Source organism: Puma concolor, chromosome B3 (assembly GCF_028749965.1).
Source record: "Puma concolor isolate L17-30 chromosome B3, mPumCon1.1.hap2, whole genome shotgun sequence".
Lineage (NCBI taxonomy): Eukaryota > Metazoa > Chordata > Mammalia > Carnivora > Felidae > Puma > Puma concolor.
Window position 1 is genome coordinate 5,309,546 of NC_141672.1, and position 25,336 is coordinate 5,334,881.

At 48.1% G+C, this 25,336-nt stretch overlaps 1 long non-coding RNA gene and 2 other non-coding genes across 4 annotated transcripts in view; all 3 read right to left on the minus strand.

Annotated features, from left to right (window-relative positions):
• LOC147579692 (uncharacterized) overlaps positions 1–15,603 on the minus strand; it is a 129,156-nt gene extending 113,553 nt beyond the window's left edge. Inside the window, exons 1-6 of one of the 2 annotated variants that reach the window (XR_015252024.1) lie at positions 14,649–15,603; positions 13,602–13,673; positions 10,680–10,751; positions 7,711–7,810; positions 6,853–7,000; positions 763–6,059 (exon numbers count right to left, since the gene is read on the minus strand). This is a non-coding gene — a long non-coding RNA (uncharacterized LOC147579692). Of the gene's footprint in view, positions 1–762; positions 7,001–7,710; positions 7,811–10,679; positions 10,752–13,601; positions 13,674–14,648 lie in introns of both variants that reach the window. The other variant, XR_015252025.1, reaches the window with a different exon arrangement.
• LOC112856696 (small nucleolar RNA SNORD113/SNORD114 family) lies at positions 2,359–2,430 on the minus strand. Its single transcript, XR_003223243.1, has one exon. It is a non-coding gene; the product is annotated as a small nucleolar RNA SNORD113/SNORD114 family (small nucleolar RNA).
• A 7,666-nt stretch (positions 15,604–23,269) lies between the features above and the next one.
• LOC147579698 (small nucleolar RNA SNORD112) lies at positions 23,270–23,346 on the minus strand. The gene has a single exon (XR_015253054.1). It is a non-coding gene; the product is annotated as a small nucleolar RNA SNORD112 (small nucleolar RNA).
• Positions 23,347–25,336: the final 1,990 nt, after the last annotated feature.

The following is a 25,336-nucleotide window of genomic DNA, read 5'->3' on the forward strand; positions in this document are numbered from 1 at the left end:
TTTGTTTTCAATGGATCTCAATTATACTGAAGTGGGCTAATCTTTTTTTTTCTTTAACATGAAATTTACTGTCATATTGTTTTCCATACATCACCCAGTGCTCTTCCCAACAGGTGCCCTCCTCCATACCCATCACCCGCCCTCCCCTCCCTCCCACCCCCATCAACCCTCAGTTTATTCTCAGTTTTTGAGAGTCTCTTATGTTTTGGCTCCCTCCCTCTCTAACCTTTTTTTTTTCCTTCCCCTCCCCCATGGTCTTAAGATTCTCAGGATCCACATAAGAGTGAAAACATATGGTATCTGTCTTTCTCTGTATGACTTATTTCACTTAGCATAACACTCTCCAGTTCCATCTGAAGTGGGCTTATCTTTTTTTTTTTACATTTCTTTCATTAGTTTTCTTTATTTTGAGAGGCAGAGAGAGAGAGAGCACGTGTGGGGGAGGGGCAGAGAGAGAGGAGACACAGAATGGGAAGCAAGCTCCAGGCTCTGAGCCGTCAGCACAGAGCCCGATGTGGGGCCCAAACTCACAAACCGTGAGATCATGACCTGAGCCGAAGTCGGATGCTCAACCGACTGAGCCTCCCAGTTGCCCCTGAAGTGGGCTACTCTTAATTCATGGTTCATACACATTCCCAGTCATGTTCCACGTGTGGTGTGCTTTGATTGCATTTATGTGTCCACAGGCCATTGCTCCTTTGAAACAATCCCATGGACCATAGGAATTCCCTCCAAACCAAGAACACAAACTCTGTCACTTACATGAGTCACTTTGCTCCTTATCCATAAAAGTGACAGCCAAGATCTTCTTCACGGGATAATGGATAAATCAGACTGGGTATGCTGACTCTGCAGAGTAACAAGTAGATTTTAGAAAATGGAAGAAGCAATATGGATTTAGATTTTTTTCAAGACACCTCAGTCCTACTGTAGTAGATTTCTCATAAATCCTTTTTTTACCATATTCTGATTATTAGCCCACAAATGGCCTTCTTACTTCCTGACTTCTTTAAGTTTTTAATGTTTATTTTTTGAGAGAGAGAGACATACACATAAGTGTGAACAGGGGAGGAGCACAGAGAGAGAGAGAGAGAGAGAGAGAGAGAGAGAGAGACAGAATCCAAAGCAGCTCCAGGCTCTGAGCTGTCAACACAGAGCCCAACACGGGGCTCAAACCCACGAACTGTGAGATCATGACCTGAGCCTAAGTCAGATGCTTAACCGACTGAGCCCCCCAGGCACCCCTTACTGACCTCTTTAATTATAATGCATGTAATACAATGACAACTGCTAAACCGACAACCTAGTGGAAGAATTCAGAACGACACCTGTTCCACATTCAGAACTATACCTGTTCCATATTCTGTCTGTTAAACCCCAACCACATAGGTCCTAGTCTAAACTGTCTTTTTTTATGGTTCTTCCTTGATAAGAATTTTATAAATTTATATCTTCATTTCTTGACATATTTTCATCATTGATCCGTGCCTGGCCTTACTTCATAAATTTATTCTGTTTTTTTATTTATTTACTCATGTAAAAATTTGTTCTCTTTTTTTTCAAAAACATGCAAAATGGTCTAAATATGAAAAGTAATCATCTCTACACCCTTTACCCAAAGTGAGCAGAGCCTCAAAGGACCCCCTTTTACTTATATGGATACTGAAGGGTAGAACAAAGGTAATAATTATCTTCTTGTAATAACGTATTATCCTCACTGATACATGTTTGCCCTCTTTTAAATAATCTCGTCCTTGGCTCACTTATAATAGTATCCTCGATACTCTGTGAAACTACATCCCTGGACATACCTAAATAATACTAACATCTTCCCATAAACTCTATACCCGCAGAAAAACAATTAAATGGGTCGTTTTCAAAAATGATACTGATTGAGCATAACTCATCTAACCCTATCTCTCATTGGCCCATGCTCGATCTTCTTTAAGTACATCTGTAATCAATCATTGATTATGTTTCCCTTTCCAACCCCCCTTTTCTTAATAAAATTTGTAATAAAATTAACAACCACCAACCCAGAAGCAATACTGATACCTGCCTATATATTCCTGATGAAACGTGGTAAAAAAAAGTCTTAGACTCTTAACCTACTGGAACTCAGCTCCTCAGAAATGTTTTAATAATAATTTATTTCTCATTAGATACTCTCATAATTGGTAAAGACCTAGCCCTCGTTGTCTTTGTTCATAGATACATTTCTTTACGTACTGAAACAATGAGTCACTAATAAAAAGACCCTTACCCAAGGTGTACAAAGCCACAAGCAAGACACCTATAGTCCTGATTTCTGCCCCGGTTCATGTCCCACCAAGGAAAGAAATTAGGTTTGTTTTTATGATAGACCTCAGAGTTATAGGGTTTAATCAAAATCCTTGGTTCAGACACCCCAGGGTACTCATCATTGGTCTAGGCTTGGGACTTTTTCATTTACTCATTTATACATTTGTTTATTTATCCATCCATTCATTCATTCATTGACTAAAAATCACTTGTTCATATTCATAAATCACAACAAAGCAAGAATAAGATGTAAGAATATTACTAATGTCTGTCTTTTGTCTAATTTCCCCCAGAGCTAATCCCCCAGATCTCTTTCTACAGTGGACTTACTGTCGCACATATAGATCATTCTTTCCGCATACCCACATTCATCATAACCCTGCGTGGCCCTCCTTTTCTTTAATTTGTTCAAATCTTAAAATACATAACAAAGAAAACCCAGGAACATCTCATTTTCCTTTACCAGTAATTTTCCATCTTTACTTGTGTATCTCTCTCAACATGTTAGAAACCCAAATCTCTGGGGCACCTGGGTGGCTCACTCGGCTGAGCGTCCAACTCTTGAGTTCAGCTCAGGTCATGATCTCACAGTCAGTCGTGAGATAGAGCCCAGCATCGGGCTCTACACTGACAGTGCAGAGCCTGCTTGGGGTTCTCTCTCTCCTCTCTCTCTCTCTCTCTCTCTCTCTCTCTGCCCCTCCCCCGCTCACACACACACGCCTGTGTGCTCTCTCTCTCTCTCAAAATAAATAAACTTTAAAACAAAAGAAAAGAAACTCAAATCTTGATCAATGGTGGAATGTGTAAATCAGGAATGGCAGAATATAAAATGAAATATTGCAGAAATGTAAAGTGAATGAAATGCCTCCTTTCACCTTTTTTTAAAAAGGACCTTGCTTAATACCCATCAATGGTAACAAACGAAAATTTAAGTTAAAAAATAATAAACAAACAAAAAAAGGACCTTGTGTGTTCAAAGTTAGATTAATATGAAATTGTGTTTCATGGCACATTTCACAAGGGCTCATTCTTAAGCCTCTTTACGTATTTGTCTATTTGCTTATTTATTATTTAATTTGAGTAGTTAGGTAATCCATATCTTTGAGAAGATAATTAACAAGAGTAAATCTACCTGCAGCCCAAAGTGAAATAATATGACATGAATCTATCTGTCAACCTGAAATAAATAGGTTGGAGCCTAGACTTTTTGTTTTTTTATATGGACACTGGTAACAAAGACTGTATTTATCCTAACCCTCGCTTTATGAGTTATGTCCACCACCAGTCTATGATTTGTCCCCTTTTAATTAACCGAACGTGTCATAAACATACTCATTCATTCCCTTACAATCCCTAGCTTGGAATCTAAAGAAACTGGTCAAAAACTCTCAATAAAACTAGTATCTGTCCACTTGTTCATTACCTACAGAGGCAACCAACCAGACCTTTGTTGTCATTTAATGCACTCAGTAAATAAATTGGATTAATCATAATTCTTATCGTGTGACATAATTTCAACATTGGTCTTCTGCAATTGTCTTATGTATTTCTCTTCTTTATTTCTTCTCCATTTCTCACATCCCTTTTTAACAAACAGACATCAGTGCTTTCTTTTCTTAATGGACTTCAGTATTTCAAAAACATATTAATAATAATTCTTGGTCCGTGTTACACACTCATCATCGGTCCATACTTGGCCTCTCTTTTCATTCATTTATACATTTATTTAAATGACTTACTCATTGACTCACTTACACAATAATAACATAATCAATACCCACAAGCCTCAAAAGTCTAAGATTAAGACCCTGCAATCTCTCTAACCTCTGATGACAGGCTCATTTCCCACAAAACCGAGACCAGGCATTTACTGCAGTGGATTCCATTGGTGCCCATCTGCATTAACCAACACCTTTGCTCACAATGCTGTGCTCACTCAGCACTTACCATGTTTCAGTCTCTTCTATCTAGTTATTTACTCAGCTACTTGTTCCTTGCAGGTCATTTTCCTTAAAAACAAAAACGAAACACAGCAGGACACCAACAACCCAATACAACAGCACTGATTAGTACACACATCTATTCATATGTTCATTAACCACGGGGATTAACCGATGCACATTGTTTTTACGGTTCCGGTGCATCATAAAAAATGTTAAAATAATGCTCACTTCAATACATTAATAGTAAGTGTGTGCTTTTCCCTGTTTTTCCCATTTGTCTATTTACTTTCCACTGATCCATTAATTGACCAATAATAAATCGATATCCGTGGGTCAGAAAAACAAAGGAAAAGATCCTTGACTATTGCTATCATTGTTGCATAGTAGTGCCGGCCAATAAAACATAATGCAAGCCACCCATAAACTTTTCAGTTTTCTAGAATCTATATTTTAGGGGTGCCTGGGTGGCTCAGTCGGTTAAGCGACCAACTCCTGATCTTGGCTCAGGTCACGATCTCACAGTTCATGAGTTCAAGCACCGCATCAGGCTGTGCACTAAAGGCACAGAGCGTACTTGGGATTCTGTCTCTCCCTCTCTCTGCCCTTCCCCATCTCTCTCTGTCTCTCTCTCTGTCTGTCTGTCTCTCTCTCTCTCTCTCTCAAATACAAAAATTAAAATAAAATAGTAGAATCTACATCTTTTACATTTTTAAAAGTAAAAAGAAACAGATGAAATCAGTTATAATTGTATGTTTAACCCAAATTTATTTAAACTTAAAATGCTATCATTTCAACATGTAATCTATATGGGTGCCTGGGTGGCTCAGTTGGTTGGGTATCTGACTTCCAACTCAGGTCATGATCTCACAGTTTGTGAGTTTGAGCCCCGCATCAGGCTCTGTGCTGACGGCTCAGAGCCTGGAGCCTGCTTCGGATTCTGTGTCTCCCTCTCTCTCTCTGCCCCTCCTCTGTTCGTGTTCTCTCTCTCAAAAACAAAAAAATATTTAAAAATTTAAAAATAAAACGTGTAATCTATATAAACACATTTTAATGACATGTTTTACATTTTTTGGAGTGCATCTTCTAAATTTGGTATGTATTTTCAAAATAGATCAATATCTCAATTCAGACTATCCACATTCTAGGTGCTTGGTAGCCACCTGTGGCTAGTGGCCACTCTATTGGATGGCACATGTCCATAGGCTAATTTCCCACAGAAATAATATGCTATATATCTCTCTATAAAGGTCAACAGCAGATGAGTCTATCAACATGCTTTCTACATACCAATCCCACATTCATTACTGGCCTGTTCATACCTCTTTGTTTTAATTCATTTGTATTTCAAAGATAACACAATGAACTATTATGAATCCACCATCGTTCAGAATAGAAAACTGATAATATTTGTCCATCTCTCCCCGGGCCATCCTCTCAACCAGTTAACGGCATAGAGTTTTTATATCAATAGGGGAATGTTTAAATCAACAGTAGTACAATATTTAATACTGAAACATTAAAATACCAATAACACAAGCAAAGGCTTTAGCATATTTTTAATGGAATTAAGTCGTATTGAATTGGATTCCCCATGATCTTTGGTTCATAGCACACTTATCATTGGTTCATGCATGGCCTCCTGTATTACCAACATATGAAACTATCTGTTTCTTTTAAGTAATACAGTCAACATCCATGAGCAAACCATTCCAACCAAGAGCAAGAACTGTCACTTACATCAGCCTCCGGGCTCCTTACCCACAGAGGCAAGCTGTTTATCATTACAGATGACTAATCAGCTCTAGTGCATTCTTTCTGTAGAACAGAAACCAAGTATTAAAAAAAATGAAAGGTATTAGATTTAAAACTTTGTAAATCAATGTTAATTGTGAAATCCCAGATTAGCTGTAATCCATGGTTTGTACCACATTCTCAATATTGGTCCATGCTTGGCCCTCCTTCTCATCATTGACCCAAAAACAGCACTCTATTTTTAATTGCCTTGACCAATTAATGGTTCTCAATTGTTATTCTGGTGAATACCATAGAATTGATCACCTAAAATAAGAATGATGACCATGACCAAAAATAAATAAATAAACAAAAAACCCCACTAATTCCAAATTTGATGGACAAAAAAAGGACAAAAAAAAAAAAAGAATGATGGCTATTACCACCATCTGCCTTTATTCTTTTTTTCCTATACAGTGACAGCCACAGGTAGGGAGACCTCACATCATTTCCCCGGTAGGGTTCCACACTTCTCTGTCTCTTATTCTCTTCCTTTCCAACAGGGATGGAGGTGTTTCCAACACAACCTGTTTACCCCATGAGGACAGAGCTCCCATCTCTAGAAGTTTCTGCATGAGGAGAGTCACATCCAAACCAGAAGTGAATCATGATGGTCTGGACTTTGAACTGAAGCACCGACTGCACAGAATCTGAATAATCTTAATTCTGGGATAACGAGAGATTATTGTCATAGGCCCATGTTTGCCATCTCGGGTTTTATTCCTTCATCTGTTCATTTCATTCATTCATTTACTTATTTATGAACACCCTCAAAAACTTTCCAGCCAAAGACTTAAGAACATCAACTGTTACTTACATTTCTTAATGTACCTTATCCATCCAAATAAGATTCAAAATTCTCATAAATATTGCATGGTTAAATGAACTATGGCATGCCCATTTCGTGCAAGAGAAAGCAACCGTTTAAAAAAGGAACACCCTGGATCATTTTCAACGGCTTTCACCTGTATAGAATTAAAATAATCAGCCTTAGTTTATGAAACATTATCCTCATTCATCTACACTCGGCCCTTTTTAATTTAAGCCTTTAAAAAAAAAATCACAAAACAATACTTATGAATCTTACCCAACAAATAGAAAACTACAAATATCTATGCCTCTACGAGCATTGCTTTCACCAAGTAAACACCCCAAATTTATCCAGGCGGAAGTGTCTATATAAACCATAATGTATGAATTAATAGTAAAATGTTATTAAGTTAGGTAAAATAGCATAGATTTTTTTGTTTTAATGTCCTTCAAATCTGTATGATTATGTAATCATAAATCACAAATCTTGTCTTCGTTAGTCCACTCTTAATCCTTGCCTATTTTATTTAGGCATGCATTCATTTATTTTTAATAAATCAATAAACACACATGAACTCACCCCTCAACCCAAGATTAATAAGAAAAGGCAACAATTATATTTATATAAAGAGATATACATGTTCTGTACACATATACACATGTCTACAATTAATGTGCATGAATGTAACTGTTTCTTTTTACAGGTAGCAATGATTTACGCCAAATGAGATCCATCACGTTGGTTCATGACAGTCTCCCCGTTGGTCTATGCTTGGCCATCTTGGATTTCATTTGTGCCTATTCACGTTTAATAATACAGACACATCCATCAGCCAACCACCCAGCTTACAACAATAACACGAACCATCACTCATGTTGGTTGATCCATGGTTCACTTGCCAGAGAGGTCACAGCCAAGATCTCGATCAACAGAGCGTCAATAGACCCACTCTGGGGCCTCTGTTCTGTGGAACACAAGACAGTTATTAAAAAGGATGAAACAACCCAGGTATTTTTTAATGGTCATCAGGTGAGCAGCACAGGACTAAATCACAGTTTGGTTCATGACACAGGATCACCCTTGGCCTAAGCGTAGGTCTCATTGTACACATCTTCTTACTTAACAATTTTATAAGACACATGCAAGACCTAATAAAAAAAAAAAAAGAAGGACGCCCATTACGAGTATCTGTCTCTGTGCTCTTACCCACAAAGGAACCAGCCCAGATCTTCTTCCTAATGGACTCAGATATGCAGAGTTGAAGTAATAACAATCTTTGATTCCAGGTATAATCGCGTCATTGTTTCCTACTTATCCCTTTTACTGTTTTTAGTTATTTTTTAAAATACAATAAACACATCAGGTCAGCACTAGTGCAGAACCAAAACAGCGATCCATACTTATGTTAGTACTTATATACCAATGCTTCTTATCCACAGAGGTAAGAGCTTTGTTTTCGTTTTATGGTTTTAAGTGGTCCACAATTATACCTAAGTGGATTCATCTGAATCCATAATTCATAAAACATCATCTTTGGTGGTTCATTATCAGCCCTCTTTCATTCTGTCATTTCTTTTATTTACTCATCTAATTCATATTTAACGATACAACGAACACACTTGAATCCACCATTTAGCTCAAGACCAATGACTGGTCTACAGGACTATTGATACACTCCCTACCGCCATCCCAACACCTTTGTATTTACTGGGCTTTGTCTCTGTTTTGTTTTGTTTTGTTTTTTAATAACTACCATTGGATAGAACAGATTACTACTCATAACCCTTGTTTAAAAACACATCCTCGTCATTGGCCCATGCTTGGACCTCTTTAATTTTATTTATGCATTCATTCATTTTTAACTATTCAGTAAAACCCATTAAGCCCCACCTACAACCATCCACAGTTTCCCTCCCCACAAAGATCTTTCCTCTCTGGTGAAAAATCCCAGTGCGCCCATTCTATGGAACACAAAACCCCATTCAAAGGAAGAAACTAGCCTAGACGTTTCTTGTTTGTTAATGTCAAGTTAGCAGACCTAGATTCATCATAATCTTTTGTCCAGAATACATTCTCACAATTGCCGTATTCAAGGTCTTCATTATGTTATTTATTCTTTTATTATTTTAATAATAAAATTAATAACCACAAACCACTCCAATCTCTTTTTATGTCCCTCGGTTGTGGAGAATTAATCACGATCCTTGGTTCAGGGTTGCTTCTGGCCATTGCCCCAGGGCGGTTCGTCCCCCTCTCATTTCACTGATTCTTGAAACCCATAAACAACCACATGACCCCCACCTCCAATGCCCCCGCTCTTAGCCCCTTGCTGCCCTCTGCCTTCAATGGTCACTCCCAAGCCTCCTGAGTGCCCTCCCCTCCCCCTTTCATGTATATAAAATTGTATCACATATATGTATTCTTTACAAATATTTTCCATGGGGCAGCGGCTGGCAGGGCCTCTGCAGGCCTCCGTCAAGGGGGACAATTAGTACACACGACTGCCTGAAGAGCACACCAGCCAGGGGATGGTAAAAGGACTCAAACCCAGATCCTGGCACGCTGTCTGCCATCTCTGCTTTGCATGACTACGTGCTCACCGTCATAAGGCACCATCACCAATGGTGAGAGCATACGTGCCCACATCACGCTACCCGCCTCCAAATCCAGCCTCAACCCCGGACGAGCTGGGCAACATCAGACGAGTTAACTGACCTTCCTATGCCTGTTTCCCCATCTGTGAGATAGTCCCAGCCCTGGTCCCTGAGCAGAAGTAGCCATTATTTTTCACACCAAAGGCAACCAAGTAAACTCCCCCACCACCACCCTGTCTCTGAGCCCCTCACCCAAATCTTTGTTCCCTCTGTAGCAGCGCCCGAGCTGTGGTGCTAGACAGACAGACAGACCAGGTTCCACCCCAGCAGGCACTCATGAGCTGTGTAACTGCAGAGACGTGACCTGGCCTCTCTGTCTTGTGCCCCGACTTGGGCGATTTGTAGACTGAGGACAGCGGCACCCTCGTGGGTCCAGCGTGAGGGTGCAGAGAGCTACCGACAGTTCCTCAAGCAGCTCCCACCCTGCACACCCCCCTCCCCGACCCACCCACCCACCCCACTGGCCAAGCAGCCCCCCCCCCGCCCAAATCTGATTAGAGAAACGAATTATCTCAACGCTCAGGCCAAGCCGAGGGTTTCGGGAAGGATGGGCCTCGGGCAGGAAATTGTTGGGATCTGTTCTTTTTTGGACACGGCATCAAAGCTTAAACAAGTGCCCTGGAAAATAGAAATCCATCTAAGGGATGCGCTTTCGAAAACTAAAATTCATTGCATGAAATGGGGCTGCCCTCGGGGGGGGGGGGGGTCTCTGCCAGGAGATCCTTGACGTTCAAATTGTTTCCCAGAAACTCCAAAGGCTTCTGCTCTGACCCTTACTGACAATATACCCATTATCCTGCCTACCCTACCAGACAGGCCTGGTAGGTGCTGAGCACGCTGACCACGGTGCCACTCTTGAGACACAAAAAGTTAAAAAATCAATTAAGTTTAAAACCGTACATATGCTACGGATACGTGTGTATCAGGTAATACACACATACATGTATCCACTTGGGGACTCTTCTGAGAGAGTCATGGGAAGAGCGCTGGGCTGGGAACCTAGGCTCCTGCCTTTGCCTTCATCACACTGCGCGGCCTCGGCCAAGGCCTTTCCCCTCTCTGAGTCTCAGGTGGCAACGACCCACCAGTCTGCCCTCCCTCCCAGGTGGTATGGAAGCGAAAAGCATAAAGTTTAAGTGCAAGTTCCCTCCAAGGAGCAGAGGATCGTTAATGTTGTACCTCCTGTACCCAGCACGTAGTGTTCACAGCATGCCTTAGCATACATTATCTTGTTTGATCCTCACAGCAGTCCTGTGAATTACACATAATAATCATAATTAGCCAATATTGATTGAATGCCTACTCTGCACCAGGCACCATGCTGCCTGCTTTGCATGCATCGCCAGTCTTCTGGGGTGGGTACAGTTCAACAGCATCTCTTTTTTTCTCCCCCACCCCCTCCAAAAGTCCTGTGCACACGTTTTGTGCCAGGCACTGGTTCTAGGTCCTGGGATACCGCAATGAACCAAACAGACAAAATCTGAGAGCTACTATCCCCTGGGTAGAGACAGAACAGACAACATTAAAAATAAATAGGTACGATATGTGGTATACGAGCCAGTGGTAAGAACGATGAAGAAAAATAAAGCAGGAAAGGGACAGCAAGCAACAAGAAGGACACAAACCCCACCGAGAAGGTGATATCTGCGCAAACATTATTAGTTCCATCTTACACACGAGGGAACTGAGCCTCAGAATGGTTAAGTGACTTACAAGTGGTCACCCAGCAAGGAAGATGCTGAGCCCCAGAGTCTTGTCTTCCCTACTTCTCCCCACTGCCTCATTTTTGTAGTTCTTGCTCTCTGATACCCCACTGTCAGCATACAAGGTGAGTGTGTGAATACGTGTGTGGGTGAGTAGAGGGGTTCGTCTGACCTCCCACACAGACAGTCTCAGGAGCACAGGGCATCTCCAGGGTATACTAATAGCCCTGGGTGAATAAATACACCGTCCTTCTTAGAGAAGGTGCAGTGGTGACAGTTCCCATAGGACTTGCACAGACACTGCGTCAGGTCATGCTAAAATCATATCATGCACCCATCGTAGCCAGCAAGTAAGCACAGATGCTAACCCCCTACTCTGTCACTTAGCCAGTAGGGCATCCAGAGGTACCCTTCCCCCAGGAACACCCCCACATGCAGCTGTCCACTGCCTAGGCTTAAGTGGCAAACGTTCTACCCAGAAAGGGGAGGAGGTCTCCCAGTCCTCGTGGCCTCCATGAGGTAAGACTCAACGGAACAATTCTTTGTTCCAGCTGGCCACTCTCAAAAGAGCAAATAAAGAAACATTTCTAAAGTGATTATTTTCTCCTCCCCCCGACCAAAAAAAAAGAAGAAAAAAACAGATAGAGAAATAAATTTGAGAAGAACATATATAAGAGCTTAGGGAACTTGCCCACTGCTTCTAGAAGCCATGAAGTTGAACCAAGACAACTTGATTGCTCATCTTGCCCTCCTCCTCAGCTTCTTTTCAGCTCCCATTCAATCTCTCTGTAATTCTCAATACCTCCAAGGAAATTCCTTCAGGGGACTTTCACCTATTCCGAGGCTTAACATTTCATTAGATGGATCATATCCATTTGGTGTATATATTTCTCATTCCCCTAACTGGAGATAAAGTCTTCTAGTCTTAAATTAATACATGTGTTTCTATTTCACCGACTCCCTCTCCAAAGGCGAACTCACATGCCTCTCTGAGCTATATGCCCCAGCTATCTGCAGAACGCATAAAATGATCTTAGCAGCCAGAGATATTGAACATCTCAATAAAAACAGTTACGACAATTATAATTTTAACGATCATGAAATATTTATTGAACACTAACCATATGGGAAACATTGTTTTAAGCACTTTAAATGTTTAAATCATTTAATTTTCAAATACCCATTAATAAGGTACTGTTGGTATCCCCATATTACAAGTGAGGAAACTGAGGCACAGAGGTTAAATACTCACTAAACTAGTCAATGTCAGACCCGTGAATTAAGCCTGAGCATCTGGGATATGTGTAACAGGACTTAGCCCATAAGCAAATTATCAAAACATATCTGGCTGAATTTGAGCCAGGCCTTCAGGGAGGCTTGCTGATCTGTCTTTCAGCCCTCTGTCTGATTCCCTCTAGGCTGATTCCTTGTATACCTCCAGGCTCTAGAGTCATTTTTATACCCGCTTCCCTTAGCATTCAGTCCTAATAGGAACTACTGGAAATTTGACTGAATTGTACTGCAAGAGGTCAGTGGTGTGTTTGACCTTTATATGTGTGATAGTCACAAGTAGGACAAACTAGAGAAGGTGTTACTTGAGAAATAAATTTAGAGTCTGGGGGATAAGAGGTCCTGATAGACCAGGAGGGTGAGTTGAACAAGGGTTAACCCCAAGGAGTGAAATTTTTTTTCAGGCACAGTCTTAGAGAAAAAGAAATGGGAAGAGGGTAGGAGTTTAGAAGGAAAAAGCAGACTAAGGTCCAAATCCTGGTTCCCTATGCGATTTGGGGCAAGTCACTTATCATTCCTAAACCTCAATTCTCTTGTATCTTAATTGAGGATGGTAATTGCTATCATGGAGGGTCACTGTGATGATTTAGGGGAGGTAAAATTATGCCAAGTGGCTACCAAAGGACTGGGCATGTGGTTGGGCTCAGGGCTTAGTCATCCCGAGCCAGCAGAAGAAGGCTGCCTGCTGTTTCTCATCATAGTGTGAAAACCACTGAGACTGAGAGTCGCTGCTGAGAAGCTCCAGCACCACAGCCAGGGCCTGGTGTCTGTGAGCTGGCAGGAGACCTGTTGTCCCAGAGCCACCTGAGCCAGTCAGTACACTCAGAGGCAGAACAAAAGGCAGGAGCTTCACCAGCAAGCTCCACTCAGAGGAAACATCTCTTCAGAGACCAAGAAAGCCTTTGATCTTGGTGAGAAACTGACTACTCTCTCTTCCTCATCCATCTTTCCACCCTCTGTACGTGAATTTGTTCACCCATCTCGCCAGCAGGCATCAGCCTCCACACCACCTCTCCACCTGCTGATGCCTCACGGAGGCAGGCCTCCATCCATCAGACCCCCCCAACCCTCCTTCCACCTCTCCATTATGTACAGGAATCAGACAAACCTGGATTGGAATCCTGGGTCTTGCTTCCTAGCAGAATTTGAACAAGTCACTAACCTCTCAAAGTCCTCTCACCTGTGAAATAAAGGGAAAATCTGCTACAGCTGGGGTGACGATTTAAAGACAGAGTGGACATACCAATGCCTGGCCTGAGCAAATGTTCATCCCCTCTGTTTCTGCAAGTGGGCCAGGATCTATACAAGAGAAAAAACTGCTACATCTCGCAAGACATACAGAGAAGTGCATTTTATTTTTATATTTTGAATCTTCAGTGTTTTACTGGTGTGCAGTCCCCCGGGACATCCAGAGATGGGCGGTGGCCAGAGCAGTTCGGGGTCCTGGTCCCTCCTGGACTCGCAGCAGAAAGTGCCACCTAGTGGACTGGCAGCCAGTGGGGTCCCTGGTAGGTCCCTGGTAGGGTTGCTGTCTGCTGTTGGGTGGAATTCTGAGCCAGCCGGAGGTCCCAGTCCCCAGACTGCACTGCCCTAGTTCGGACGTGGTTCACCCACGGCACTCGGGGGGCCCGGACTGCTGGGACCCTTTTGCTTTGTGGATGATAGCTAGCTCTCTTTTGCCTACCCTGGCCCAACTCCCCTTTAAATGTTTCCAGAATCGGGCTCTGTGCTGACAGGTCAGAGCCTGGAGGCTGCTTCAGCTTCTGTGTCTCCCTCTCTCTCTGCCCCTCCCCTGCTTGCACTCTGTGTGTGTGTGTGTGTGTGTGTGTGTGTGTGTGTGCACGCGCGCGCGCGCGCCTCTCTCTCTCTCTCTCAAAAATAAATAAATAAATAAATAGATAAATAAATAAATAAATTGTTTCCAGGAAAAGAAAAAAAAGAATATTCTAGCACCTCCTATTTGCTGAGTGTCTGTCACCCATCAGAAACAGGGCTGGGGGCTTCATGTGCATGGTCTCTAATCCTCTAAATAACCCTTAGGGAGACCCAGAAGTTGCCCCATTTTCAGTGAGAAAACTGAGATTTACTGAGGTTGGGTTATTCACTTAAGGTGAGGGTTACACAGTCAAACCCCTGGGTTTGTGGCTGCACTCACCTTCTGTAAGCCCAGCGCCCCCCCTGAAAATGCAGGAAAGATTTTGGACACTGCTTCGAACGCGCCAACTGCAAGAGAAATTTATGAGTCAACTGGGGATATTTGAAGGCTGAATAGATGTTGGATGACATTAAAGAAAGGCTGCTAATTTTTTAACTGTGAAAGTGGCATTGTGGCTATGTTTTTAAAACAGAAAAGAGTCCTTCTTTTTTAGAGATATGCACTGAAATGTGCTCGGAGGAAACAATATGGTGTCTGGAGTTTGCTTCAAAATAGTCTGGGGTGGGGGTTGGAAGAGGACAGTAACAAGGCTCAGACCAAACAAGAGGGGCTGACAGCTGTTGGCACCTGGGTGGCAGCAATGTGAAAACTGTGTACGTTGTCATAAAAATAGGTGTTCCTTCCTCTGCTTTTGTGTTGCTTCAAAGTTTACGGAATAGAAGGTTTTAAAGACCAACAGGTAAAAATACAGAGCAGGGGGGGAGGGGGCAAGAAAAGGGAAGCCATTTAAAAAAGCAAAGGGGCCCAGGGTCCAACCTCAACGTTGGGGGGTATTAGGGAGCTGATTCATAGGAACAAATGCCTCCAAAGTGGAAAGGGTAGGGCCACCTGTGTAGCTCGGTCAGTTGAGCATCTGACTTCGGCTCAGGTCGTGATCTCACGGTTCGTGGGTTCGAGCCCCGCATCGGACTCTGTGCCGACAGCTCAGAGCCTGGAGCCTGCTTTGGATTCTTCGTCTCCCTCTCTCTCTCTCTCTGCCTCCTCCTCTCTCTCTCTGTCTCTCTCAAAAATAAACATTAAAAAAAATTTTTTTTTTTAAGTGGAAAGGGTACAAGAAAGGGGCCAGGGCTGGTGGGAGCAAGCCGTTCTGAGTTGGGCGGATTAAGGAGAAAGGACTAGGGTGCAAGGACGCTAAGGAACAAGATGCCCAGCAGCCACCCCCAGGCCCTCCTGCCTCCCTCAGACCCCACCCCCGTGCTCCCCCCAGGCCCTCCAGGCCCCTCACAGACCCTCCTGCCTCCCGCAGACTCCCCATGTTCCCCTCAGACCCTCCTGCCCCCCAGGGGTGTCCTGTCAACCTCTTAACTGGCTCTAAAGGGACCTGACGGCACCCCCCTCCTCCAGGGCCGAGGAGTCCTGAGGAGTCCACCTGAGGAGTCCTTCCTGAGCCCAGCTTGGCTGGTAAGGATTCAGCTCTCTAGCTTTCAAATGCCTTTTTTTTTTTTTTTTTCTGGCTTTATTTTTTAGTTGGTTTTTTGGAAGGAAAGGAGTTAGTGCTTTTGCCCTCAAACTGTGTACCAAGCTGCTTTCACTGTCCTGAACCCCTTTCTCCCCGCTCTCTCGGCGTCCCCCTTCTCCATCAGTCATATCTCCCACCGCAAAACGACAAACACTAGACCCCAGGTGCAACCAATTTCCCCAGACCCTAGGGACCAGCACAGGCCCCTCCACCTCTCCCCCAGTTCTGGCCGGTCCACAGCGGCCAGACTCTCTGTGCAGGGCGGGGGGGGGGGGGGGGGGGGCGCTTCCTGGACACCTCGCCCCCCTGGAAACGCTCCCTCCCTCACCCCTCATTCCCCATTTTGGAAAGTCTGCCGGCCACCCAGCGGACAGTTCCTCCCACCGGACCCTCAGGCAGCCTGCTGCATTGCAGCACAGCCCTCAGTGAGGGAGGGGTGCAGCCTGCAGCCACCCCGAGCCAGAGCCTGTCACCCCCTCCCAGCTGTCCCGGGGCAGGGACTGGCCCCCTCTCCCCGCCCGCATTTAAAAGCGCAGCTACAAAAGCAAAAGCACCAGCCCCTACTGACTGTCTCCCCCTCCTCACTTTCCGGGCTCAAAAATGTGGCCCAGGCAGCCCCCTTGTGGCACTTGGGGGCGCCACAGACTCTTGGCTGGTGTCTGAAGAATTCAGACTGTCTGATTCCACTGCACCGTGAGTTGGCACAAATCTTAAGTGGCCCAAGTCCTACCCGATGCAGACCTGGCTCACTGCCTCTCTGAGTCGGGGGCACAGCTCTCCTCCCTCCTTCGCTCCCTCCACATCGCGCCCTCCTCGCTCCCTCCTCCCTCGGCCCTCCCTCCCCGGAGCCAGAGCTCTCCTGTTGAATACTGCTCCGAAGCAGACAGGTGTCTGAGGACTGGAACGGTGGTGAGGGGTGCAGGGAGGCTGTGGGAACAGGGGCTTTTCTCACAGTGACATTTGGTTTCCAACACCATCTCACGTTTGGGGAAACTGAGGAGCAGGGAGGCTCGTAGTCCCTGTGCCTGTCAGAAAAGGGGCTGGAGACCCTCCCTCCGAGAGTGGGTTCCAGCTTAGAGCAGCTCCCTGAGGTGAGGGGCTGCCCTGATGACTCCCTTCTGCCCCCCCCCACCCCCTGCTCTCAGCCATCACGCCCTCATCCCCTCCAAAGCCAGTCCTTCCCAGGAGGAAGCCCTAAGTGCTCTCCCCCCACCACCACCCTCCCCCCCCGCCCCCCGCCATGAACTCCATCCTCTCTAACGCACCGTCCACATAAACAAGCCCCAGCCCCCTCCGTCTCTATCTGCAATCTGCTTGGAGGTGGGCAGGGCCCTCTCCGCATCAGGTTAATAATGCCATTTTCATAAGCCTCTGCCCATAGGTGCTCCCACCTAATTTTGAATCTGCCCTTCAAACGGATTGGGCCACAGAGGAGCTGGGATCTCAAGCACCGCTGGGAGGTGCTTATAACTAATCAATCTATCCCCTGCCCACCCACGCCCCCCCAGCACTCAGCACTGCCTTGCTGAACAGTCTTCGGCAGCAGGGTGTGGTGGGGAGCTTCCGACAGCCTGGGGTTCCATCCTAGCCCGACCTCACACCAGCTGAGAGACGGTGAGTATAGCATTTCACATGTCCCTGCCTCAGTTTCCTCATCAACTGAATGGGGATTATGAGGCTGGCGCTCAGAGTTTTCACTGGGGTGAGTCCCAGGCAGACAGCCCGGCCCCTAGGCAGGGCTCCAAGAAACCTCCACTGTTATCATCCCCCCCTTGATCACTTGATGCATGGTGACTTACTCCCTGTGTCTCTCCCCCACCAGGCTGAGTTTCCAGGACAGGAAGCTGACCGGCACTGCTTGGTGGCCAGCCTCCCCCTCGGGTCCGGGCCTGAGAAGGTAGGTACGCTGTGGTGGTTTGGAGAATGGGTGCATGGGTGGATGGCCGTTTCCCACAGTCTGTGGGATGCCCAGACCCCACTGGGTTTCTGGCTCCTGGAGGCCCCCCACCACTGCCTAAGCTAGCCCTTCTATGCAGCGGCAGGGAAAAGTGTTCCCTCCTGCCTCACCCTGGGGCCCCTGGTGCAGTCACATACAACGCGAATTCTTGATGCAAGAAATGCAGAAAATGCAATAAATGCGGTTTCCGCCGCCTGCTGCATCTACTGTGAGCTCACAGGCCAGGGGCTGCCTCTGGCTGACATGTTTCGTGCGGTTGAGCCCACAGAGGGGTCTCCGGCAGGCGAGCTTCCCGTCTGTCCTCGGGGCAGGGTCTCCCGAAAGGCCAGGCGGTGTTCCTCCTCGCGCGCCACTTGTTACATGTGCGCCTCCCTCCCTGGGTCCCGCTGTCTACTCCGTAAGCGTTCATGAAGTGTCTGATGTGTGCGAGGCCACTCTTATCTCGTTCCGTCTCACGGGGAGGGAGCCCCGCTCTTATCTACTTTTCAGGGAAAAGCCGAGGCTCTGAAAAGCAGAGGGAGTCGCGTGGTCTCACGGCTAGCAAGCGGGGAGTCCGGCTCGGGCTGCTGTGTCTGTCTCGGGAGCCCCCCAGCCCCACCGCGGCCGCCTGCTGCCGCTGCTGCTGCCGCTGCTGCGGGCTGACCAGGGCCGGCCAGCCGCCAGCGGCTCCTGCAGAAAAGGCAGGGGATTGCATAGAGAGCGTTCTCCCTGGCAACTAGCAAAGGGGCCATAAAAAACGGAGGGCTCAGACGCCGCTTCACAGAGAGATCCGAGCAGCTGGACTTGGGAGGGGAGACCCACGCCCTCCCCTGGGCTCTCGGCAGAACAGCAGGGCAAAGGGGCTCCGTCCCAGACCCAAGCGGGGCAGGGGCAGAGGCGCCCGGGACAGGTGTAGACGGCTGTGATCGGGACGGGGACCCCAAATCTGATCCCTCAGCGGGTGGGGGGCTTGCCAGTCAGCCCGGAGACGAGAAGGCTGAAGTGAGCTTGCCGCCTTGCAAAGAGCCGAGGGCAGAGGGGGCCAGGGGGCTGTGGCGGAGCGGCGGAGGCAGAGGCAGAAGCAGGGGAGGGCTCAGCAAAGCAGCTCGGTGTGCGAGCCCTGAGCGGGCTGCTCAGGGAGAGAGGGAGCTCCCTGTTACGGGAGGCATCCGAGCAGAGAGAGGCAGGCCGGTACTTGGCCGGGAGGCTGCAGCAAGGCTCCCTGCCCGGGCTGGCAGCCCGCACGTCTAGGCCTCTGAGAAGCTCCTAGAGAGCTAAGTCCCGAGCGGGGCTGGCTGCAGAGGAGGCAGGCTGGGGTCAGAGCAAGGATGCACAGACTTTCCCATGTACCTTGCCCTGAGCTGAATGGCAAAGGCACCGAGATGGCTGGTGGAGCGCTTCTGTCACAATGAGGCAGTGAGGGAGAGCAGCAGAGAATGGGGGTGAGTGCTCGGGGCCAGCGGGGGCGGCGGGGGCGGAGGAGGTGGGGGGCTGTCTTGCAGCCAACTCCCCATCTGGGGGGGGGGGCGGGGGGGGCTGGGCCGAGCCACCTGGAGTGGCCAAGTGCCTGCCCCAGCTCCCAGGCCCAGAAAGGCTGGCCTGGGTCCTCTCTGGGGCAACAGGCTGGTGCAGCGGGTGGGGGGAGCCTTCCTGTGGGGGAAGTAGGAGGAGGGGGGTCTGGTGAGTGGAGAGGCCGCCCGGTCATGGGAAAAGCAGGGCCCTTTTCTGGAGGCTGGGCCGCAGCCACGGATTCAGCCGGCTGCTGGACCATGACTTGGATGCTCTGGGGACTCATGAAAGCCCCCTCGCCCGGTGACGGGGCCCAGGGGCCTGCATGTTGATGAATGCGGCCCACGGCGCATCGGGCGCTGGCTCTCCAGGCCCATTCACAGAGGCTCGGTTCCCAGGAACTTTGGGCGGATGGGGCCTTTATCAGGGGACCCCTCCCCAGACGAGGCTCTGTTCTGCAGTTTCTAAAGGAGTTTTCTTGTCTTTGTTTCCAGTGCAGGCACTCAGCGCGCGTGCACGTGTGTGTGTGCGTGTGTGTGCGTGTATGTGTGTGTGTGTGTGTGTGTGTGTGAGACAGGCTGGCAGAGGGGCCAGCCGGTTCCTTGTCTGTGAAATGGCCAAGCTGCCCTAGCTCACCCTCGAGGCAGGGACACGCTTCCACGGGACAGTAGGATTCGGGGAGGGCAGAGACACCGGGGACCCAGGGATGGAGCTCCTGTCACTGCAGCCTAATTGTCCCGCTCCGGATAATCCAATCCAGCCGGGGCACTGTCGGGGTCCCAACAGCTGCTCTGACCCGCCGTGGGGGGGCAGCAGCGTGTTGCTGGTGGAGAGTGCAGGCTGGCTCCCCACAGACAGACAGACTGCCCCCCCCCGCAGCCCCCCTTAGGAGCTGCGAGCTAGCTCTTGGGGAAACTGCTTGTCAGAGCCTGGGGGTTTTGTTGTTATTTTGTCACTGCTCTCGTTTTTTTAATCTATTAAAGGATTGCTTTGAAACTGTCATTCGAAAATGTGGGGTAAAATGGTATTTGCATATGCGTAACTGTCTCTGCGGCATTACATGGGGGAGGGGAGGTAATGCGGGGTGCGGAACAGAAGTCACGCACATGAGAAATTTTGCAAATAAAGGTTTCTGGTCAGGGGTCGAGGGTGGTGCAAGGAAAGAGCTCAGAATTGCACTGGTGTGGGTCTGAAAAGTCACCTGACCCCAATCCCTAACCAGGCAAAGGCCACAGGGCAGCAAACCTTTTAGCCCCCGTTCGCTGCAGGGGCTGCAGGGGCGCAGGCAGGCTGGGGAAGGGGCTCCTGCTGAGAGGGAGGCACTATTCCCCTCCCCATTAAAGCTCCAGACACAAAGAGGCGGGCTCCCCTGCCTCTGTCCCTGTCCCTGCCCCTGCCTGACGGGGTGGGGAGGGGGGGGTTTCAGCATGAAGCAGGGGCTAAGGGGCAGAGGGGTAGCGGGCAGAGGGCAGAGGGTAGAGGGGCAGAGACTTAAGCAGCTCCACAAACAGCCCTGGGTGAGCTACTGCAGAGTAAATAAACCAAACGTTCTGGAGAGAGGAGTCTTTGTGCCCCACAGCAGCCAAGGAAGTTCACTTTTGTGTAAAAGGCAACACACGAGCCGGTGCTTGCACTAGGTAAGGCTGCTCTACGCACAAAAACCTCCTTCAGGCTGGGCCCGGCCCAGGGAGCGTTTTCTGTGAAATTCAGGAGAAGTCCGGTTTAGCCAGAAGTTTTTCCAGGAATTATTAACCTCTGGAGACTATAACCACTGTTCCTTCCGAGCCGCCCTTGCCAAAGTCTATAAAATACAAGCCTAAAAAATCTGCCTGAAGAGCAGTCTGACGTTTTATATATATTTATAAAAAAAATAAAATAAAATAAACTATTGCCAAACTTTTCAGGAGAACCCACTTAAAGCCGGCGGGGGCAGCCCTTCCCCGGCCCCGGGGTGTTGAGAGAGAAAGGCCGGTGTTTCCCTTGGGTGGGGGGTGGGGCCTGCTCTGGGGCCTTTATTCCCTGCTTCTACTCTTCCAGCCTTTTTATTTTCCTCTGCGGGTCTCCGGGAGGGAAGGTGAAGCCTTTCAGACGGGCCGAGATGGGAAAATCTCCTGTTTTCCAGCCGCTACTGCGCTGAGTGATTTATTTCTGCTATTGTCTCACTATGCCTGTCGCTACGCGGTGTGTACGTATGCTTTTCCGATCAGGAAACTGAGGCACAGGAATTCTTGGGGCCTTGCCAAGGACATGCACGCCATGTCCGTTCTGTAGCTGGGTTTGTGCTCAAGATGGCCGGCTTCTCAGGGTGGCTCCCACCCACCACCCTGGAGGGGGGGGAAAAAGAGGACCAAAACCTTGAGCAGCTCGGGGGACATCTGTCCCTCTCACAGGCAGGTGAGGCCCTCTGACCCCAGGGTGATGTGGATGTGGCATCCCAGTCCCTCTGCCCCAAAACCTGTGCTCCTCGAACACAACCCTGTCCCTGGAACCTTCACCATCCCCCCAGCCGGTGGCTCTGCTGTCACATATGAAGACTTACCTCCTTCTTAGGTTCTGGGACCAGGCCCCTTTTCCTCTCGCAAGGAGAAGGTCATAAAAGACGTAATCAACCATTGCCAGGCCATGATTATGTCCCCCAAACCCATCACCAGCACACTCGCCCGGGGGGATGCTATCATCCCTCACTCACGGACCACGACCCAGGGTTCTGGGGTCCTCGTGGCAGGCAGGGAGGGAACCTGGTGTTGCACCCCAGAGGGCAGGACGGAGCAGTCTGGGGCAGTGGGGGGAGGCCTGGGCTCCCAGGCGTGTGTTTGTGGTCTGAAGGCATTCATAGCACTCACCCAGTGTGCAGGGCAGACGCCTCAGTCCTCAGGAGAAAATGGGAGGTCTTTTCAGTCAGGGGAAGTCAGATCCAGGCAACACAGGGGGCCGAGGGCACTGGACAGGGACAAAGGAAAGGGGGGGATTAACATGTGGCTGGTCATGAATTCTAGAAAAATGCAAAACCTTCTCCTGAACTAGGAAAACATGTCAATGAGGCATTGCCCTTTGGGGGGACTGTACTTTGCTGCACTTTTGAAGGAGGTGTTAGGGGCAGTTCACCGTGGGGTGCATTTCAAAGCCTGGTCCTAAGGGCTCAAGAGAAGCTGGTTGAAAGGTCACGGCCAAAGCCCCCAAGTGTGAAAGGCAGGGCCCACACAGACAGGAGCAGTAGCTCAGGCCCGCAGTGTGCCTGCAGGGGTGGGGGTGGACAAGGGGTGAGGGGAGAGGCTGGGAAGCTCCCACCCAGACCCCGAAGGGTCCTACGTGCCAGGCTAAGGCTTTTGGATCACATCCCAGAAGTTCCAGGAAGTCAGAGGGAGGATTTAAAAGCAAGACAGTGACAAGGTCAAAATGGCATTTAAGAAAGATCACACAGTGAAAATAAACTTTGCAAACCATTTAACCCAGCTACCCCACCTCCAAGAAATGGGGATAAAGGAACAGCCACGGATGTGTTTACAGACCGAGCTATAAAAAAGCTCGTTGCAGGGCTGTTAGCAATAACAAAACGGGAACGGCTCGGGTCCTTTTCAGTGGGCATCAGTTGAGCAAAATTGTATGAATTAAAACTTTGGTTCATGACGCACTCATTCATTTGTGCAAGGATCACTTTTATTTTATGGATTCACTTTTATTTATTTGCATAAATAATAGAACAAACACCCATGAGCCTGTGACCCACCCCCACCCCCACCCAAACGACCAGGACTTTGACCAAAGCTTCTATCCGGACACATTCTCCCCCACCCCCCCTCCCCCGCTGCCCCCCAGCACGTTTACAGCTGGGATTTTGAACAATAGGAGAGGGTCTAATCAACAATGGTGCTTACATACCCCGGAATATTAAACAGCTCTTAAAAAGAATGTAACAGCAGAGACCTATTGTCTTTTAATGGACCTCAGTATTTTGCGCAGAACTGGATTAATCATGATTCTTTGTTCATAAACACTTCGTCATCATTGGTCCAGGCTTGGCCCTCTTTTATTTTGCTAATTTATGCATCCATATATTCATTTGTGATAATGTCATAAACACTTGTGAGCTGATCCTCAGATCCCGAGCTCAGAAATTACTGACACCTGCCGCCACGCTCCGTCCCCACGGGGTAAGGACCTGGGGCTTTCAGGGCAGCGGTGAGGGGGTTAAAGCAACCCGGGTGCACGCAGATTACAGGGTACTAAGGTGTGTTCTAAGGAACGCTGTGTCGATCTTTATTATCTCCAAGCGGATGCCTGTGTGGAGACAAATGCTAAGCTACGCAGAAGGAAACGGACACTATGATGTAGTTTGCGTAAAAAATAAACAAAATCATCTATTCCAGAGATCTATTTATATACGTACACAAGTGCTCAGAAAAATATCTGGAGCCTTGCACCTGAAACTGATAACAGCGAGGGGTGGGGGGGAGCGGGGGGGTGGGGGCGGGCGGAGCTGGGCTTGGGCCTGGGCCTGGTGGGGGGGGGGGGGGCGGGTACAGATGGCTTTAGCTTTTATGTGCAGTATTTAGTTTTTAGTAATGAGTGTATTCATTATCAGTGCATTTCTTGCATAATTAAAATAAACATTTTGTGTGGGGTTTTTTTTTTTTTTTTGGTTTTTTTTTTTTCCATTTGTTTGTTTGTGGGGCTTGGGGGGGGGAGGGGTTGTTTTCCTTTTTTACAAAAACAAAATGAGCATTTTGGCTGAAGGCCCAGGATCAGGCAGGCACTTACCCCCAAAACAAGCTCTGCAGACATGGGGGGGGGGATTTATTTTATCCCAAAGATCATTCCGTTTTCGATTTTATATGTTCTCAAGCTGGAGCCCCGGGGCCTCCCAATGGCGTGTCAGTGACATGAGGCCAGCAGGTATGTGTCTGCCGGCTGCGATTTCGCCACCCACAGGCCCCAGATCCTTCCAGAGCCGCCCAGCGGCTGTCTGCAATGCACCCATCGGGGAGGACTTTCCTTTTCGGTCTTTAAGAGGCCCCAAAAGTTAATGCCCTGGCCGGTGTTCTCGGGGATTAGCTAACCGGAATGAGAATTCCAGGAGAATTCGACACAAGATAGGCCTGGCGGAGGGGACGGGCGGGCCTCCGGGGAGCGGCGGCCCCTCGGCTCACATGCGTCAACAGCCGCGCAGCTTGCAGGCAGCCAGCCGGGGCCTCGCCGTGTCCTCTGACAGCGAGGTTCCCGTGCAGAACCCACAGCTGCCATGGTCACCCCCCAGCTCTAATCAAGAGGGAGCGAGGCTCAAGGGCACGGGTATTTATTTCTAACCCATCTGCCCCCCTTCTTGTCCTGGGTAGCACATGGCACCGTGGCCTCCCGTCAGAATGCCCTCTCCCCAAGACACCTCGGCTCCTGCTTGCTCGCTAAGCCTCAGACTCAACTCCCCAGGCCCCTCCACAGCTGTCTCGGCTGTCAGAATCCCCGAGCAGGCTCGGGGCTGAGTGTGCGGCAAAACCCATCCTGGTCTCGTCCGCAGATGGAGGGGCCGAGGCTCCGAGGCCTCCCCGCCCAGAACACAAAACTAAGCCAACTTTAAATCCCATCAGTCTGAGCCCTCTGTCCGGTTTCAGCCTGGCCCTCCACTGCACAGAGCCACTAACCCATCCATCGGTTAGAGTCTTCTCGCTAACACAGACAGGGACCTTCTAGAACTTTCCTCCCCCCTGCCAGGCAGAGATCTATTTTCAACCATGACTTTGTGCGGAAGAAATGTGAGCACAGGTTAACTAGCCGTCTGCCAGCTCTTAATCGCCTTTCCTGCACGCGAGGCCCTGCTGTTTATTACATAGTATTTTCTTTTGGCCTGGGTTTGGTCCCGGTGAATACTTTGGGGTATCTGTCATCGTCCTTCAGATATGAAGTGTCTTATGATAAATAAAAATAAAATGTGGTACCCAGGTTGACATCACCTGCATCCACCTCGGGGCCAGGGTAATTCAACACGAAGACATTCACTCCTCCAGGAGG